This window comes from Felis catus, chromosome C1, assembly GCF_018350175.1.
Source record: "Felis catus isolate Fca126 chromosome C1, F.catus_Fca126_mat1.0, whole genome shotgun sequence".
In the NCBI taxonomy this organism is placed as follows: Eukaryota; Metazoa; Chordata; class Mammalia; order Carnivora; family Felidae; genus Felis; species Felis catus.
Window position 1 is genome coordinate 15,379,439 of NC_058375.1, and position 17,857 is coordinate 15,397,295.

Here is a 17,857-nt window from a genome sequence, read left to right on the forward strand (position 1 = left end):
TACACTTTAATTCAAAAATTGTTACAGGTTGTGATGAGCACCAGGTGATGTATGGAAGTGTTGAATCACTATATTGTACACTTGAAATTAATAGAACATTGTATGTTACCTCTACTGAAGTTAAAATTTTTAGAAAATTTGAAAAATTGTTATAAGACATAAAGAACATTATAATGAGGAAATGCCAAGATATAACATTTATAAACACACATGCACAAGTATATCATAACTCCTAAATTAATGAAGCAACTAGTGACAGAATTAAAGGGAGAAATAGTTCTGTAATAGGAGATTTTAACACCCCATTTTCAATAACTGACAGAACAAGCAGACAGAAGATCAATAAGGAATACAGGACTTACTTTTACAAACCAACTGGACCTAGAAGACATACAAAACGCACCATCCAACAATAGCAGAATAAATATTCTTCTGAAGTACACATGGAACATTCTCCAAGACAAACCATAAGTTTGGCCACAAAACAAGTCTCCATGAATTCTGAAAACTATTTTTCCAGATTACAGTGGAATAAAACTGGAAATCAATAGCAGATGGAAAATACACAAAGATATGAAAATTAAACAGCACACTCTCCAACAACCAATGGGTCAAAGAAAAAAATCACAAAGGAAATTAGAAAATATCTTAAAACAAATGAAAAAGACAACATATCAAAACAGAATACAACAAAAACGGCACTGAAAGAAATTTATTTACCTGTTTACATAACAAAAAAAAAATAAAAAAGATCTCAAATCAACAAGTTAACTTTAACTAGAAAAAGAAAAAACAGGGGCCCCTGGGTGGCCCAGTAGGTTGAGCATCCGACTTTGGCTCAGGTCATGATTTCATAGTCCGTGAGTTCGAGCCCCGCATCGGGCTCTGTGCTGCAAGCTCAGAGTCTGGCGCCTGCTTCGGATTCTGTGTCTCCCCCTCTCTGCCCCTCACCTGCTTGCACTCTCTCTCTCAAAAATAAATAAACATTTAAAAAAAACTTTTTGTAACAAAACAAGACACAATGCCTTTCCTCTGTTTCAGTGAAGGAAAAAAACCCAAATTCTTACCTTTTATTTCCAAGGAAGGAGAGTAACAAGGAGAATCAGACCAAACCAAAATACAGATCTTCCTACCTCCCAAAGCGAGAGGTATTATTAGAAAATAAAAACAGCCCCATGTCCCTGGACATTGAGAAACACTACAAGTGACTAAAGGAAACAGAAATAATTCCTCCACTACAGAGGCAAACATTGTGTCTGCACGGCAATCAGGTTCTGTGAAGTATCTATTGCAACTGCCAATATGACAGGAACTAGAAAACTACTTTCTCGTTCCCTAAATCTGAATTTATCTCCTGTGAAATAGCTGAGCTCACTTGAAATCATTTTCTTATTTGTTCTTCAGAACATGCCCAAGCATCATGGCTGGTCCTTAGGTGTTCAAGCCCACTGAGAAACGACCAACTTGTTATTTATCTATTGGGATGAGGGCAGGTATGGGATCACACACATATGGCCAGTGAAACTGCTGGAATTACCTTCCAATGGTGTTCAAGTCAGGCCTAATTTACATGCCATAAATTAGAGGCTATCTATTCTATTATGCCATACCAGGCATATTAAATTTCTAGTGATTGTACCAAGTAAAGAGATGCCAAAATAGAAATCCTACTAAGTATTCTAACAGTGTAATACTGAAAATAAAAACTTAAATCCTCCCATGTTTACTTAGTATTTTTTTTGAAACACAGAAAGTGCAATAATTGCTGAATACTCCAGTCATTTTTTCATCAACCATAAAAAGGTTATGTATGTATTTCCCACTTTATATAGAGCATCAAGCATCGTTAAGTAATGTAATTTTACAGGCTCCTAGACCAATCAAATATCCCCACTCACTTAAACATTATTGTACATAGAAACGTGGCATTTATTTCTTCTTCATGAATCCAGTTTCTTTTCCCTTTGGAAATAACCTCAGAGATACAAGTTCATATGCTGCACAAATGATGTACCTCCAAGAGCAAGAACACTCAGATGTCAAAACGAATAAATCACAGTGACTCACTGCTTCCCAGACAAATGAACAGATGATGATGATTAGATACACTGAGACTTCCAAGTGCTTTCTCCTTGAGAGCCAAGCATGTAAATAGGTACACGGGGCAATAACAACAACACTGACACACTGAACACCCCAATTACAGTATGTGATGGCACAAATCTTGAATACAGAGTGAGTAAAACAGGCAAATCAAGGTGAAAAGAATTACCATCATAATTTAATATTAACATAAAATCCAGCAAATATATACCACACTAACATGTCCATCTGAAAAAGATACTTGCTATAACCTCACAAAAAGGAAAAAAAGTTCCTGTGTAAAACGCTAGCACATAGATACCTGAGGCACAGAAACTGTCCATCTGTCCAGAATATAAGCTCAAATGCAATTGTGCAGAATTATTTTATGGATAATCAGAAGGCTTTCTTATTTTCCTAACCTTTTATTTAAGCTTTATACCAAAGCATTCATCTTTCATTGAAAGAACTGAAACAGCACTGGCCAACAATTTATTCAAAATTATCTATAAGAAAAAGCCCTTGCCATTGGGTCTGCATTATGATTTTTCTGTCTTATGATGCCAAATGCAGTAAGAAAACAAAAATCCCCATAAGCTATTTTTAGATCATCACAGAGCTGGTTAAGTAAACATTGTGCCTGCTGTGTAATGTGACTCCTCTCATACTTACTCTGCCGAGAATAAACAGACGTCATGCACTCTCAGTCACATGAGACAGGCGTAGAAAACAGCTGAGTCACCCACCAATAATCTTCCTGCTCCCAGGAACTCCATGGAAGTTTCTGTCTTACCACAACACTTGGTGTCTTCTCCCATTCCCACTAATAAGTTACAGTTCCCTGATACGATAAAGCTCATTTTAGGAATCACATGGTCCTATCTCCACCGCAACCAATACACCAAGTGCTCCTGACAATACAAAAACAAAGACAGGCAAAAACAGGAGGCTAATTAGGCTAGCAAGCTTCAAATCAATTAGGTCAGGGCTATTTTGGAGAAAAACATGTCTCTCTAGGAGACCGGGGGGAGAAGGCAACGAACACTGCACAATCCGTATAGCTTGTGCTTATGTTGAACTTGCCAACACGTACCTTAGGTTTTCTTTTGGAAGCATCCTTAAATGAAGTATTCTAAGTTCTTGACTCTTCTTAAAAATAACAAGGCCTCAAGGGCAAAACTACTTCAGATTTTCTTTCCTCTGCCGATTCTAATTAGTAGTCCCATCAATGGAAACCATTAAACACACAAAAGCATTTCACTCAAATTGGAATGAAATAAATAAACCCTCAAACCATACATAATTTAAAATGTAGCAATTTGACAATTTTTTATTCAGCATCAACTGGAATCCCAGAAATAAAGGTAAAGAAGACATGGTTCCTATACTCAAGGAGTTTATAAGTTACCTAACTCAATTGTAAGAGAATATAGAAAACGTTATAAGGCGTGTGAATACCAGGTCAAGAAGCAAAGCAAAAACATTAATTCCTTCCCTGGAGAAGATTCCAGAGAGCCTTCACAGGTAACAGTTCCACAGTGGATGAATGGGTGAGGGCAATCAGCCACAGGAGGAAAAGGGGTACCATGCGGAGGCAAAACAATGAGTAAAACACAAGCATGAAGTCTTGGGAAAGCAGGGCTTATCTGCTGAACCCTGAAACAGGTCAGTAATGCCAGAGCATAGTGGCAGGTGAGGCAGGAAGCCACAGAATTAGATTGGGCCAGACTGAAAAGATGTGTCAAGATAAGTAAGGATTTTACCTTGAAAGGAACCCCAGGAGCGGTATCATTGGATCTGTTAAATAAAAAGAATGATTGCAACAGTAACGAGTCCTGGAGAAGAGATCTGCGTCAGAGATACAAAACTACTGCAAGAGTCTACCTACGTACACGATGATTAAGAATCTGGCCTCGCACAAGGAATCAAGACAAAGGAGGCAGATTTGAGAGATAATTAGTACACTGAAATAGCATGACTTTCAGCAACTAGATATAAGAGGTAAGGAAGTTGACATTCTAAGATTTGAGGATGGGTAGCTAAGGATGCTTATAAAGCCAAAAATGATTGGGTCCCAGGCGACCCCTCAGACCTCACCTCATATCCCCTTACTCTCGAGGCACACCGTCCATATTTATTTCCCTCAAACACACCAAGGTTATTTTCACTTAATGTCTTTCTTTTCATTAGCTGTTTCCTCCCTCTTTCGATGAAAAAATGATGAAATTAGGGGCGCCTGGGTGGCGCAGTCGGTTAAGCGTCCGACTTCAGCCAGGTCACGATCTCGCGGTCCGTGAGTTCGAGCCCCGCGTCGGGCTCTGGGCTGATGGCTCAGAGCCTGGAGCCTGTTTCCGATTCTGTGTCTCCCTCTCTCTGCCCCTCCCCCGTTCATGCTCTGTCTCTCTCTGTCCCAAAAATAAATAAATGTTGAAAAAAATTAAAAAAAAAAAAAAAGAAAGAAAAAATGATGAAATTCAATTGTATTATGTTGAGTTTTAACTGTTGAAGAAACCCTCAGGTACAAATGCATAGAAAGCAATTAGACACATACAGAGCAAAGTCATCTACAGAGAGGGATCTAGGAATCAGCAGAATAAAACCAACAAACAGTCCTTGCAAACAGAGGGGATGAGATCACCTAGGATAATACAAGACCAAATAACAGAAAACAACTTGAAATAAACATACTTGAAAGAGGAACTAAAAAGATAGAGCTTCTGAAAAGGTGGGACCTCTGCTCCCTTTACTGAGAGTCTATTTACTACCAGGCACATATCTAACTAATTATACACAACCTCTATGAAGTAAATGATTGTAAAAATAAGAAAAGGGGTACCTGGATGGCTCAGCAGGTGACTATAGTAGGGTTGTGAGTTCCAACCCCATACTGAGGGTAGAGTTGACCAAAAAAAGGTGGGGGGGGGGGGGCACCTGCGGGTCTCAGCTGGTTAAGTGTCAGACTTCAGCTCAGGTCATGATCTTCCAGTTTGACAGTTCAAGCCCCACATCGGGCTCTGTGCTGACAGCTCAGAGCCTGGAGCCTGCTTCGGTTTCTGTGTCTCCCTCGCTCTCTGCCCCTCCCCCACTCAGGTTCTGTCTCTTTCCATCTCTCAAAAATGAATAAACATTAAAATTTTTTTTAAAAAAGAAGAAGAGGAAAAAGGAAAAGAGGTTCAGAGGAAATAAAGTAACTTGACCAAGGTCACATATATAAATGGCTAAATCAGAATGTGAACTTCATTCTGCAGACACCCATGAAGTATAAGGAAACAAACACAAGTGGTGAAACAAATATCAATTACAATAAAATTCAGAATAATGGTTACCTGTAGGGAGAAAGGAGAAGTACATGAGAGCTTCAAGCATACTGGTAATTGACTTCTTCAGGTAAGTGGTGGTCAGTTATTTTCTTATTGTACTTTCAAACTGAACATGTTATATTAACTCTCTTATAAGATTATGTATTTCATAATAATTTTTCAAACAGTAGGGACTTAAACAAAAGTAAGCAGAAGGATTAGAAATGGTGAGGCTGGGCTTCCACAACACATAACGTCTGGAGCTACACGGCACATATGTACTATTCCGGATGTTGGCGGCAAAGTGCGGATAAATGCACAGTGCCGGATAGAACTGCAAGTCAGTTAGGGATGAGTAAAGGATTACAGATCGGCTAACTGACACCTTAGTCTAGGTTAGTCCAGCTGTACTAATATAAATTTTTTATAAATTCCATCAACACAGGTATTTGAATTTCTACAGCAGAACCCTACATCCTGGGGGCCAAAATAGAGGAAAACACTTGATAGGTTAGGTTGACTCAGGGATGGGGATTGGCAAAAAAAAGAAACTAAGAAAAGAAAGGGACCTAGGGATTAATGATTAATGATAGGATCAAGACTAAACAAAAGGAATGTAAAAGCTGGAATGGGCTTGTCACACAGAATCAAAAGGGATTACAGAATTTAAGGGTTGTAGGTGGCAAATAAAACTGAACAGGGAAAGGCAGAAGATGAAGGCTATGCTCAGAGAAATTTAAGATTTTCAAAAACTTAGAACCAGAAAAATTCTAGGCACAGACCAGATCTAGACTGGTCCTCTTCAACAGAAATACAATCCATATGAGTAATTTAAAATTTTCTGGTAGCCACATTAGAAAAAGTACAAATAAACTGGCAAAATTAATCTTAGTAATATGTTATTTAACCAAATATACCCATAATTTCAACCTGTATGCATTATAAAAACTGAGACATTTGGTTTATTTTATAATTTCTAGCACTTCTCAATTTGCACTAGCTGTTTCCTGTGCTCAAAAGCCCCAGGTGGCTCTAGTGGCTATCATATTGGACCATGCAGGTCCAGACTTTTTCATATGGGTTGTTCTATATGTATCCACATATGGTTGCTCTGAGGAAGTGAAAAAAGGGAGGCTGAATCCAAGAGTCCACAGCAATGGTTGTAAAGGCCAAAAATGAATTCTAGAAGTCTTCAAGGTAGATGGCAGAAAGCAAAGTGGACAAGTAAATTCTGAACCAAATGCTAAAATCCTCAAATGGGGAAATCTGCCTAGCACAATTAGGGGTGATATCAATAAGAGAGCAGTATATGCATTTACTGCACATGTCAAGGGCAAGGACCCAGAGAGAGTAGTGAAGGGTCAGAACAGTGCTCATTAAGCCTGCCTCCCAAAATATGAAGAATGTAAGAAAACAAGTAAGATCCACTTGAAGGATTCCTAGGAAAGTAAGTTACCTAAATTTCAGAGAGTAAGGAGACAGAGGGAGGGTGAGAATTCAAGGAAAGGGTGGTAAGGAAGAAACCTGATAACAGGACATTCCCAGCAGGTTCACTAGCAGAGACTCTACAGGCACTCTGCTATGGAATAAAATTATAAGCAGATAAGCAAATAAATAGTAGACAGCAAGCTTCCTGATTCTAGGCCTATTCTGGACCTTAAAGAATAGTCATGTAAATTTTGGAATATTTAAGTCACATAAACCTTGGCATATTTAATCATCTCAGAAATAAGTGGCTTAAATACAGAGTTGGAAGTTTGTAAGGAAAATATCTTGCTTTAACTTTGTAAGATGACCTTTTCCAAAAACAACCATTTGTGCCTAGCACACGGTATGAACTATGCAAATATCTGGCATCCATATATTTGTGGGAAGAATGGCTTACTAAGAAAATTTTGCTATTTACTCAACCACATCATCTTAATAGTAAACTCTGGTAAGTAGAAGGCCATATAGTCAATAAAACAGCTTTTAAAAAGGTTTAGGAGCACCTGGGTGGCTCAGTCGGTGAAGCGTCCAACTCTTGATTTTGCCTCTGGTCATGATCTCACAGTTACAAGAGTGAGCCCCACATTGGGCTTTGCACACCGACCACCCAGAGCCTGCCTGGGATTCTCCCTCTCCCTCTCCCTCTCTTTCTACCCCTCCCCTGCTCACCCACACTCTCTCAAAATAAATAAATAAACTTAAAAAAAAGAAAAATGTTTAAAAAAGAAGGGACCTGGGTGGCTCAGTTGATTAAATGTTCAACTCTTGAGTTTGGCTCAGGTCATGATCTCATGGTTTCTGAGTTTGAGCCCCCAGATGGGATCCACGCTAACAGCATGAAGCCTTCTTGGAATTCATTCTCTCTCTCTCTCTCTCTCTCTCTCTCTCCCTCCCTCCCTCCCTCCCTCTCGCTCTCCCTCTCTCTCTCCCTCTCCCTCTCCCTCCCTCTCTCAAAACACATAATAAACATTAAAAAAGCTTTCAAGAGGGGCTCTTGAGTGGCTCAGTTGGTTAAGTGTCCCACAACAGCTCAGGTCATGATCTCCCTGTATGTGAGTTCAAGCCCCTTGTCGGGCTCTATATGGAGAGCTCAGAGCCTGGTGCCTGTTTCAATTTGTGTCTCCCTCTCTCTCTGCCCCTACCTCACTCATACTCTGTCTCTCTTTCTCTCTCCCTCTCTCAAAATAAATGTTAAAAAAAAAAAAAGTTTCAAAGAGAACTCAAACCACATAGATCCTATTTACCACAATAAGCTATATGGACTCCTGTATCTTAAGTCACCTCTAACATTGTCTTATAGCCATAACACTGGGCACAGGCATTGTCCTGTAAAAAATTTAATTTCCTCCAATTTTTCATTCTCATAAAAATCAGGAAGATAATAGAGTCATGCAAAGATCTTCCCTGCTCGCACTCTCTCAAAAATAAATAAGCATTAAAAAAATACATATGTTATAAATCAAAGTCTGTCTAAATCCAAAGGATGGCTCTAATAGATGACTTGGGATAAATCTGAATGAACCTTTGGCGAAAACAGTATATATACAACTAATCTTCCCAAATACTAATAAATAGTGTATCATCTCTCCTCTACACCACTTTTTTTTAAAGTTTATTTATTTTGAGAGAGAGAGAGAGAGAGAGAGAAAGAGAGAGAGAGAGAAAGCTCATGAGCGGAGGAGGGGCAGAGAGAGAGAGAGAGAGCGAGAGAGAGAGAGAATCCCAAGGAGGCACCACACTGTCGGGGCAGAATCCAATGAGGAGCTCAAACCCACAAACTGTGAGATCATGACCTGAGCCAAAATCAAGAGTGGGACGCTTAACTGACTGAGCCACCCAGGCACCCCCACCCCACTTCTCCCATTCCTGTCTTGAGGTAAAACAATTCTTGCCTTGATGTTGATGTAGTTAGGAAAACATTTCATCTGTTACAATAGATGTTTTATGATACTGATTTACAATAAGGGAGAAAACAGATAAACTTTACAGAAATGCCATGTCATCATTTCAGGTATGATTTTCAAATTTTTTCATCTCGAACCCTATAAAAGAGTTAATTCTAATAAAAGACTGAACAATAGATCAGATACCACTTTTAATTTCTTTTGCTAAGGATTCTACAGACCACTGAACGAACAGCAGAAAGAGAAGACCGTAAAGAACCAGTGAGAGGCCATAATACACTTCACAAAATAAAACAGAGCACGCATAAACCAGAACTGTGCACTTGGACTTTTTCCCAAACATCATAATGCAAAGAGGATTGCTTCTCAAAGCAAAAAACAGATGTGCTACTAGGACAGAATTTTTCCTTTTCCTGTACTGTAATGTTTGCCTGACAGTTAACACTGCTAAATGATTTCTGGAAAAGTTCACAGATGAACCTCACTATGTTTGTAGGTAATATCAAGGTCATCACCATGGCGTTCTGAGGAGTTACCCTGGGATTTCTAAACCACTTTAAATATCAGCTTTGCCTGAGGTGTAAGTTGTGTTTGTTTTTTTTAAACAATTCTGCAGGGGAAATAAATAATATAGTCAAATAAAAAATAGTCAAACTAATAAACTCTTTTACAATATAAGACAACAATATTTAATGATATAAGTGCCTATGTAGCAAGGACTGATTTTCAGCACTGATGAACAGTTATGAGATGATACTAAAGGGTTTAGAGGGGCGCCTGGGTGGCGCAGTCGGTTAAGCGTCCGACTTCAGCCAGGTCACGATCTCACGGTCCGTGAGTTCGAGCCCCGCGTCAGGCTCTGGGCTGATGGCTCAGAGCCTGGAGCCTGTTTCTGATTCTGTGTCTCCCTCTCTCTCTGCCCCTCCCCCGTTCATGCTCTGTCTCTCTCTGTCCCAAAAATAAATAAACGTTAAAAAAAAAATTTTTTTTTTAAAGAAAAAGTCCCAGATGGTTCCCAGAGGCGGGGGGGGGGGGATGGGAGAAACAGGTGATGGGGATGAAGGACAGCACACGATGTCATATATACCAGGTGATATATGGAAGTATTAAATCCCTATATTGTACACCTGAAACTAATAAAACACTATATGTTAACTAACTGGAATTTAAATAAAAACGTTAAAAAAAAAACCCCACAAGAGTGGGTAAATAAAAACAAATTTAAAAAACAACGTTAAATACTCCAAAACTATCGTAGCATAGGAGATGCCAATGTACACTTACTGGGATTTCAGGGGCTCTGCGTTCATCATTCAACTGAACTCTCACACCAGCCTGTGTTGTGGGGCAGGCACACTTTGTTTTATTGCCCTTCACATTACTGAACTTGGCAAATACTGCTTTTTTTTTGTAAACAGAAGGTTTGTGGCAGTGTGCATCAAGCAAGTCTAACAGTGCTTATGCTCACTTTGTGTCTCTGTGTCACTTTTTGATATTACAGTATTTCAAACATTTTCATTATTATATTTGTTACCATGATCTGTATGAGTAATTACGACTCACTGAAAGCTCAGAAAATGGTTAGCAATTCTTCATAGGAATAAAGTCTTTTTTTAAATTACTTTTAAAATTTTTATTTATTTTGAGAGACAGCACGAGCGGGGGAGGGGCAGAGAGAGAGAGAGAGAGAGAGAGAGAGAGAGAGAGAGAGAGAACGAACGAACCCCAAGCAGGCTCCACACGGCCAGCCCCGAGCCCAGCATGGGGCTTGAACCCACAAACCACGAGATCATGACCTAAGCTGAAAACAAGAGTTCAACACTCAACCTACTGAGCTACCCAGGAGCCCCTAAAGTCTTTAAAAAAAATTTTTTTTAATGCATATTTATTTTGAGAGACCGACAGACAGAAAATGAGTGGGGGAATGCAGGGAGAGAGGACGACACAGAATCTGAAGCAGGCCCCAGGCTCTGAACTGTCTGCACAGAGTCTGATAAGGGGCTCAAACTCATGAACCATGAGAATACGACCTGAGCCAAGGTCAACCAGGTCGAAGCTTAACACTGAGCCACTCAATCACCCCGCCCCTAAAGTCATTGTAGATTAAAGTTATATACATTGTTTGTTTTAGACAATGCTGCGTGTGACACACTTAACAGACTACATATAATATAAACATAATTTGTATAGTCCTGGGAAAACCAAGAAGTTCCATTTGGAGGGAGGTTTAACATCCAAGTTCTTATAATTTTTTTTAAGTTTATCTATTTACTGGGGAGGGATTCACAGGGGCAGAGAGAGAGGAGAGAGAATCTCAAGCAGGCTCTACACTGTCAGCACAGAGCCTGACGACACAGGGCTCAGTCCCACAAACCGTGAGATCATGACCTGACCTGAAACCAAGAGTCAGACGCTTAACTGACTGAACCACCTAGGCACCCCATAAGTTATCATAATTAATAAGAGGTAGAACTGGGATTCATAACCAGGTCTGTGTTTTTAAAAAGAAACTTCATTTGTGCTCGCTTCGGCAGCACACACACTAAAACAAAAAACTTCACTTGAGTGTCCAACTTCAGCTCAGGTCACTCAGCAAACTGAGAATTCGCTCCTGTGGTTTATGGTGCGGATGTGGGGGTGGAGCTCCTTGCCTCAGAAAAAAATATGGGAAGAGAACAGGATCAATCTCTTTTTTTAAGTTCCACTGATAGAGAAAATCTTGCTAGGACTCGATCACTGTTCAACTGGTGGGCTATCCTCGAGGACTCTTCAGAAATGCTCCAGCAGAGAGTAATCACCTCTGAACGGAATCTCTTCTCAACATCAGACACATGATTGTTAGAAAATTTAAAGGAATCTATTTTAAATGCTATCTCCCACAAACACTGCTCTTCCTTAATTGCGGCTTTTGGACATTTTTAAATGAATGTTTTAGGCAATTCAACTGTTCATTAAGTCATAATACATGTCTCATTCTGCATTCACACGATCCAATCACTCTTTCTTACCTCAAAAATAGATCTTTAATGAGCATTACCCTACACACATTGAAGTGTACTCTGTATTATTCAACATCCATCTAACGGCTACACTTTCTTGCCAATATTCCTATTAACCAAAATACTAGAAGTATTTACCATAATAAACAGAACTCTAGCAAGAGACGATTTTGACAAACTGATTTCACATCATATTCTGTAAACTGAAAAAATCAGCGCAAAAAATAATGACCCTTAACTTCTCATATTACATTTCTTTAAACACCTTAACATATAAAATCAGTTACTCAGAGACAGTATATCTTTGTACCTAACCACCATGACTCTATATAAAAGCTTATTTGTTTAATATTATGTTTAATAATATTTAATAATTTATTATTAATTAATAATCATTTATTTATAAAAGTAATAATTTGATTATGTTTAATATTCAGGCCAGAAAATGAAATCACTTGCTCAGAAAAGGAAATGAATATTATATTCAATAGGTTACTTGACCTGGTTTTTAAAACCCTAAATCCCTGTCATGGTATCCTGATCAAGGACTTTTCCAGTTTAGGAATCCAATCTTAATTATTTAATTCATGACAACAGTACAGCTGGAATATTAAGAAAAAATTCCCAGACACTTCCTCAAAATAAACCTTCCTCAGAGCAAGCTCTCTAAAGATACAACAACAGAATATCAGACTCTTTTTTACTTAGTTTTGTACCTATAAAAGAAAACTTTTGCTGAATTGTACAAAAAAGTTAACAGTATCAGTCAGGAAAAAGCTGGTCTGTTTAGCCAATTAAAGCACCACGCAAACAGCCGCAAAGTGACACCTCTGGAAAACTTCATTTAGGGCTATTTTCATCCACCAAAGATTTAAGGACTTACTTATGGTTCAGACGACTGTACTAATTATACAAGACAAGGAGTCTTGTCATTTAAAATTTGAAAACAACTGTACTGCAGCTTTAAATCCAGGAAGATTCGATTGTACTGAAGCCAAAAGCACCTGCAACCAATGCGCTCTTACTCTGCTTGTATTACAAGAGTCAATTATACAACACCTGTCAGAACAGAATTTTGCCCTCTCATCAAAATAAATCAGAATACGTTATCAATACTGTAAAAACTATTTGAATACAGACTGTGATGCAAAGTATATTACCAGTATGAAGTTATTAACAGTTTCCTGTAGACACTAGATAGAAATGGTTTCTCAAAGCCACCATCCTTAAATTAAGAAATAGCCCAATTCATTATGTTTCTGTCATCTAAAAGTGTTCCTTTCACTGAAAGCTGCTCCCAGCAAAGAAGACCTAAGAAGTCTCATTTAGGCAGGGGTATTTCCTGTTCCACAGCTTTGGTCTCACACTGCAATTACCTGGGCCCCATCCCAAGCAATTAAATGCAAATCTCTGAAGAATGGGACCCAGGCATCAGAAGGTTCTAATGGCAGCCAGGATGAGAACCACTGATAACTCTTCTCAGTTCTGAGCAGTGGGACATTATGTGCAACAGAAAACACTGTCTGAATTTAACACTATTTCTGTATTCTTTACACTTAGATCAACATTTAAATGCTATGGCTTGTCACCTTCCACTAGACAATGATGGACTCATGACAGAATGGCTTTCACAATATACCTAGATCTGACGGGCTACCTGCTTTCCCACAACAGTAGCTGTACTGTTCCAAGTTCAGCTTTTCCCTATACAGCATGACAACTCAGTACCAGCTCCCCCAGGTTACTGGGCTAAAAGCACCGGTCTATCCAGGAGATATCACTGAGTTCCCAGGCAGCAAAGGCATTCTACAATCTGTGTACTGCTGCCTCAGTGCTTGTAACATCTGTGTCAGCTATTCGTTACACTTCCTGTACTTTCTACATCTCTACTACTTTTCTCCCTCCATTCCTCCCATCTTCATTTAGTTTCTGATATCTTCTCCTACTTTTTCATCTAAAACATTTCTAGCCAGAGTCCTGATTCTCTTCATTCGTCACACTGGACAGAATCTTCACTCTAGGTCCTGCTGCTTCTCAGGACTACCTCTACCACTAACTTCTTGAATTCCAGATCTAGATGTACAGCTCTACATTTAAGAATCAGAAGCTTAAATATTGTGTGGCTGAATTTTTTAAAGCCCCACGTTTGCAGCAAATTTAAGTTGTTTGGGTGACTGTTTTTACTATTTGATAAAAATAAAGTTGTAAGTGGTGGCTGTATTCCCGAAGTATTTATGAAAGCTCAGTTTGTTAAACTAAACCTAAAATAAAATACTAAAGGGAATTAGGAGAAAACAAGGAAGAAGGCCAAGAGTTGGGACCTGAGGACACTGACCTGGTCCCTTACCAATGCTACCTAAGGGTACCTGAAGCAAACCATTTCATTTTTCCCCACTCCACTCTTCCAGCACATAAAACAGGAATGATCACATCCATCTTATAGTGTTCTTGTAATGATAAAATAAATAAAGTGAATTAAGAAATGCTCTGAAAACTCTAGCCTATAGAGTAATCTATCACCAAGATACTATCTTCAAATAATCTGATAAGAGGAGTACACAATAAATACGAGTTCATACCGTTATAATTCAAACTATATTAGGAAGGACAGCTTTTAGTGAAAATTATTTCTAAATGTTTCCACAGTCAGGCTTTCCTACCACTGTCCGTATCTGCTAAGGAACTGAAATTTGGGGGGCACCTGGGTGGCTCAGTCAGTTAAGCGTCTGACTCTGGATTTCAGCTCAAGTCATGATGTAGTGAGTGGTTCGAGAGTTTGAGCCTTGCATCAGGCTCTCTGCTGTCAGCACCGAGCCAGCTTCAGATCCTATCTCTCACCCCACCCTCAATCACACACGCAGGCATGCAGTCTCTCTTGCGCTCTCACTCAAAAATAAACATTTAAAAAAAAAAAAAAGAACTGAAATTTTGGGAGAATTTTTTATTCTGATTCCTACAGCATTAGATCTACTTTTAGAGCCTGTTGTTGCAACAGCTTCTAGTGTAAGACAGTCTTTTTCAAAGACCCTCTAGAAACAGCCACTCTTCAAGAAATCTGCATTTCTTAAGGCTTTTGGAGTAAGTCAAACTAAGATTCAAAGAAGGATGCCTTTTATATATAACCGGCTTTAAAAAACTTTTACCTTTTCTGCAAATTGTACAAAGTTTTATATTCCCCTTTTCTAGTATGCATTTCAAACGTGGGGCTTTTTTTTTTTTCCTCTTTTGGTTTTCTATCTTCCTAACTTCACTTTTATAAAAGCTAAAAGATAATCACTCTCAAAAGCAGAGATAATCTAGGTTCCTGATACTTATTTTCTTGGCCTACTGGCTAGCTGCCAGTTTTTCTGCCACTTCCCTCCCTTCTTAAAAGTTGCCAAATGCTTATGTAAATAAGCCAGCTGGCTTCTGAGTCATCACTTCGGTATCCAACTTCCCTAACTCCCAACATGAACCTTAATATACTCTATGAACTCTATTAACAGGCCTTGGAATTCTTCTGTGTCTTTTTGAACACAAGCAGCTGGATTTTTAGTGATTGTTCTCACTCCGATAAAGTTGTTATTGGCACCTGTTACTCATACACTAGTAAGTGTATCTATCATTCCTTCTAAACCTACCTTTCCTCTTGGTAACCCAAGACCTTTTTCTCTAAACCTGCTACTGTTTTACCAAAGGACAAAATCTCTATATACGTAAAAATTTTAAAGTTACTACGAAATTCAATAGTCTACATTTAGTTTAACAAAATAACTGGTTTGCCAACGGCTTCTTCATTATGGCACCAAAGACACTGGCAACAAGAGAAAAAACAGATAAATTAGGCTTGATCGAAATTCAAAATTTCTGTGCAAAGAGCACTATCAACAGTATGAAAAGGCAATTGAGGACTGCATATATCTGATAAGGAAGTGAGATCTAGAACATATAAAGAACTCCTGTAACTCAACAGCAACAACACAAAACAATTAAAAAATGGGCAAAGGACTTGAATGGACATTTCTCCAAAGAATATATACAAATGGCCAATAAGCACATGCAAAGATGTTCAATATCACTAATCCTTAGTGACATGCAAACATATTCTCTCTCTCTCTCTCTCTCTCTCTCTAACACACACGCGCGCGCGCGCGCACACACACACACACACACACACACACACACACACACACACACACACATTTTCTGAACCCATTATCAAGTTTGTTAAACTCAAAAGCATATTCTAAATGACAGCAGATAAAAGGTGGCCAATTCAAAGCTGGAAATAATTATAAGGAAAGGCAGTTACTACACAAAAGTTCTGTATTAAAACAGATAATGCACTATGGCAATTTATAGCTGTATTTACAATCAACACCATCATAACAAGAAGTACACTAAGAATAGGTATGCATTAAAGAAAACTTACAGTCCCCCAAAGTACAATATAGCAATCTTCGACTCAGATCATTTGTTCATTTGTTTAATTTTTCTTTCTTTTTTTTTTTCAATTTATTTATTTTGAGAGAAAGACAGAAAGTACAAGTGGGGAAATGGCAGAGAGAGGAGAGAGCTAGAAACCTAAGCAGGCTCCGCACCATCAGCACAGAGCCACAGAGCCAGACATAGGGCTCGAACCCAGGAATCTGGTCTGAAATCAAGAGTCCAACGCTTAACTGAGCCACCCAGGCATGCCCATTTATTTTCAATTTTTCTATCTTCTATATGCCTTTAAGGCTATACATTTTCCTCTGAATAACATATCAAGCTTATGAGTAAGATTCACAAAATCTTATACAAAGTGGTATTTGTCATTTCAAAAGACAGCATTCTGTTTTGGTTTTATCTTTAATTCAAGAGATTTTAAAATTTCCAAATAAACAGATTTTGTTATCTACTCCTACATTATGTTAAGATTATGCGAAGTGTAAAATTATGTTCAACTAAAACAAATTCTAATTCTTATAGGCTTTTTAATTTTTTTTTAATGTTTCTTTATTTTTGAGAGAGTGGGAGTGGGAGAGGGACAAAGAGAGAGGGGACAGAGGATCCAAAGCAGGCTCTGGACTGACAGCAGCAAGCCTGATGCAGGGCTTGAACTCACAAACCATGAGACCATGAACTGAGGTGAAGGTGGATGCTCAACCGATTGAGCCACCCAGGAGCCCCCTGATACACTTTTTTAAAAAACAATAATTATTGGGGGCGGGGGGGAGCTGGATGGCTCAGTCAGTTGAGTGTCCAACTTTGGCTCAGGTCATGAGCTCGTGGGTTCTGAGTTTGAGCCCTGCATCAGGCTCTGTGCTGACAGCGCAGAGCTTGGAGCCTGCTTTGGATTCTGTGTCTCCCTTTCTCTCTGCTCCTCCCCAGTTCACACTGTGTCTCTCAAAAATAAACAAACATAAAAAAAAATTGTTTTAAACAACAATTATGTTAAAATAATTATTCAGAGTTTTAGCTTAAACATATAACTTAGATTTTGTTATTCTTTTGTTATTAAGCTCTAATTCTGTCACATATTCAGGAAAGGATGTAAATATGATTTAAATTTAACATTTTTCTCTTAGCCTAACATGATCAAATTTTGTAAATGCCCCTTAAGTATTTGAGAAAATAAAAATAAAAAGCATGACCTTAGTTAACAAAAGGTGTTTTAAAAAATTTAAAATTATTTCATTTAAATTATCAGTTGGGGGGGAGGGGGCACCTGGGTGGCTCAGTCGGTTGAACATGAGACGTTGGCTCAGGTCATGATCTCACACTCTGTGAGTTCGAGCCCCGTGTCGGGCTCTGTGCTGACAGCTGGGAGCCTGGAGCCTGCTTCAGATTCTGTGTCTCCCCCTCTCTCTGCCCCTCCCCTGCTCATGTTCTGTCTCTGTCTCAAAAATAAATAAAAACATTAAAAAAATAAATAATCAGTTGGTTTTTAAATCTTCTATTTTAGTTGAATCACTAAAAAGTTACCTACATACTATTAAAGTTTGATATTTATGATGTTCAAGTCACTGATACCCTCATTTTTTCATGATTAACTATGTCCAAAATTTCTCATCCATATATTTATTTTTCTGCTGACATACATATATATATAAAATTTATATAT

General features: G+C 38.6%; 1 protein-coding gene across 19 annotated transcripts in view; it reads right to left on the bottom strand.

Moving 5' to 3' along the window:
* EIF4G3 (eukaryotic translation initiation factor 4 gamma 3) overlaps nt 1-17,857 on the bottom strand; it is a 314,690-nt gene that overhangs the window by 171,963 nt on the left and 124,870 nt on the right. For 2 of the 19 annotated variants that reach the window (XM_019836330.3, XM_019836318.3), the window contains exon 1: nt 2,755-2,770. The exons of 16 other annotated variants lie outside the window; for them this stretch is intronic. The gene's annotated coding sequence lies outside the window, so the exon portion shown is untranslated. Of the gene's footprint in view, nt 1-2,754; nt 2,774-17,857 lie in introns of those variants that run through there. One more of the 19 variants, XM_045035238.1, reaches the window with a different exon arrangement.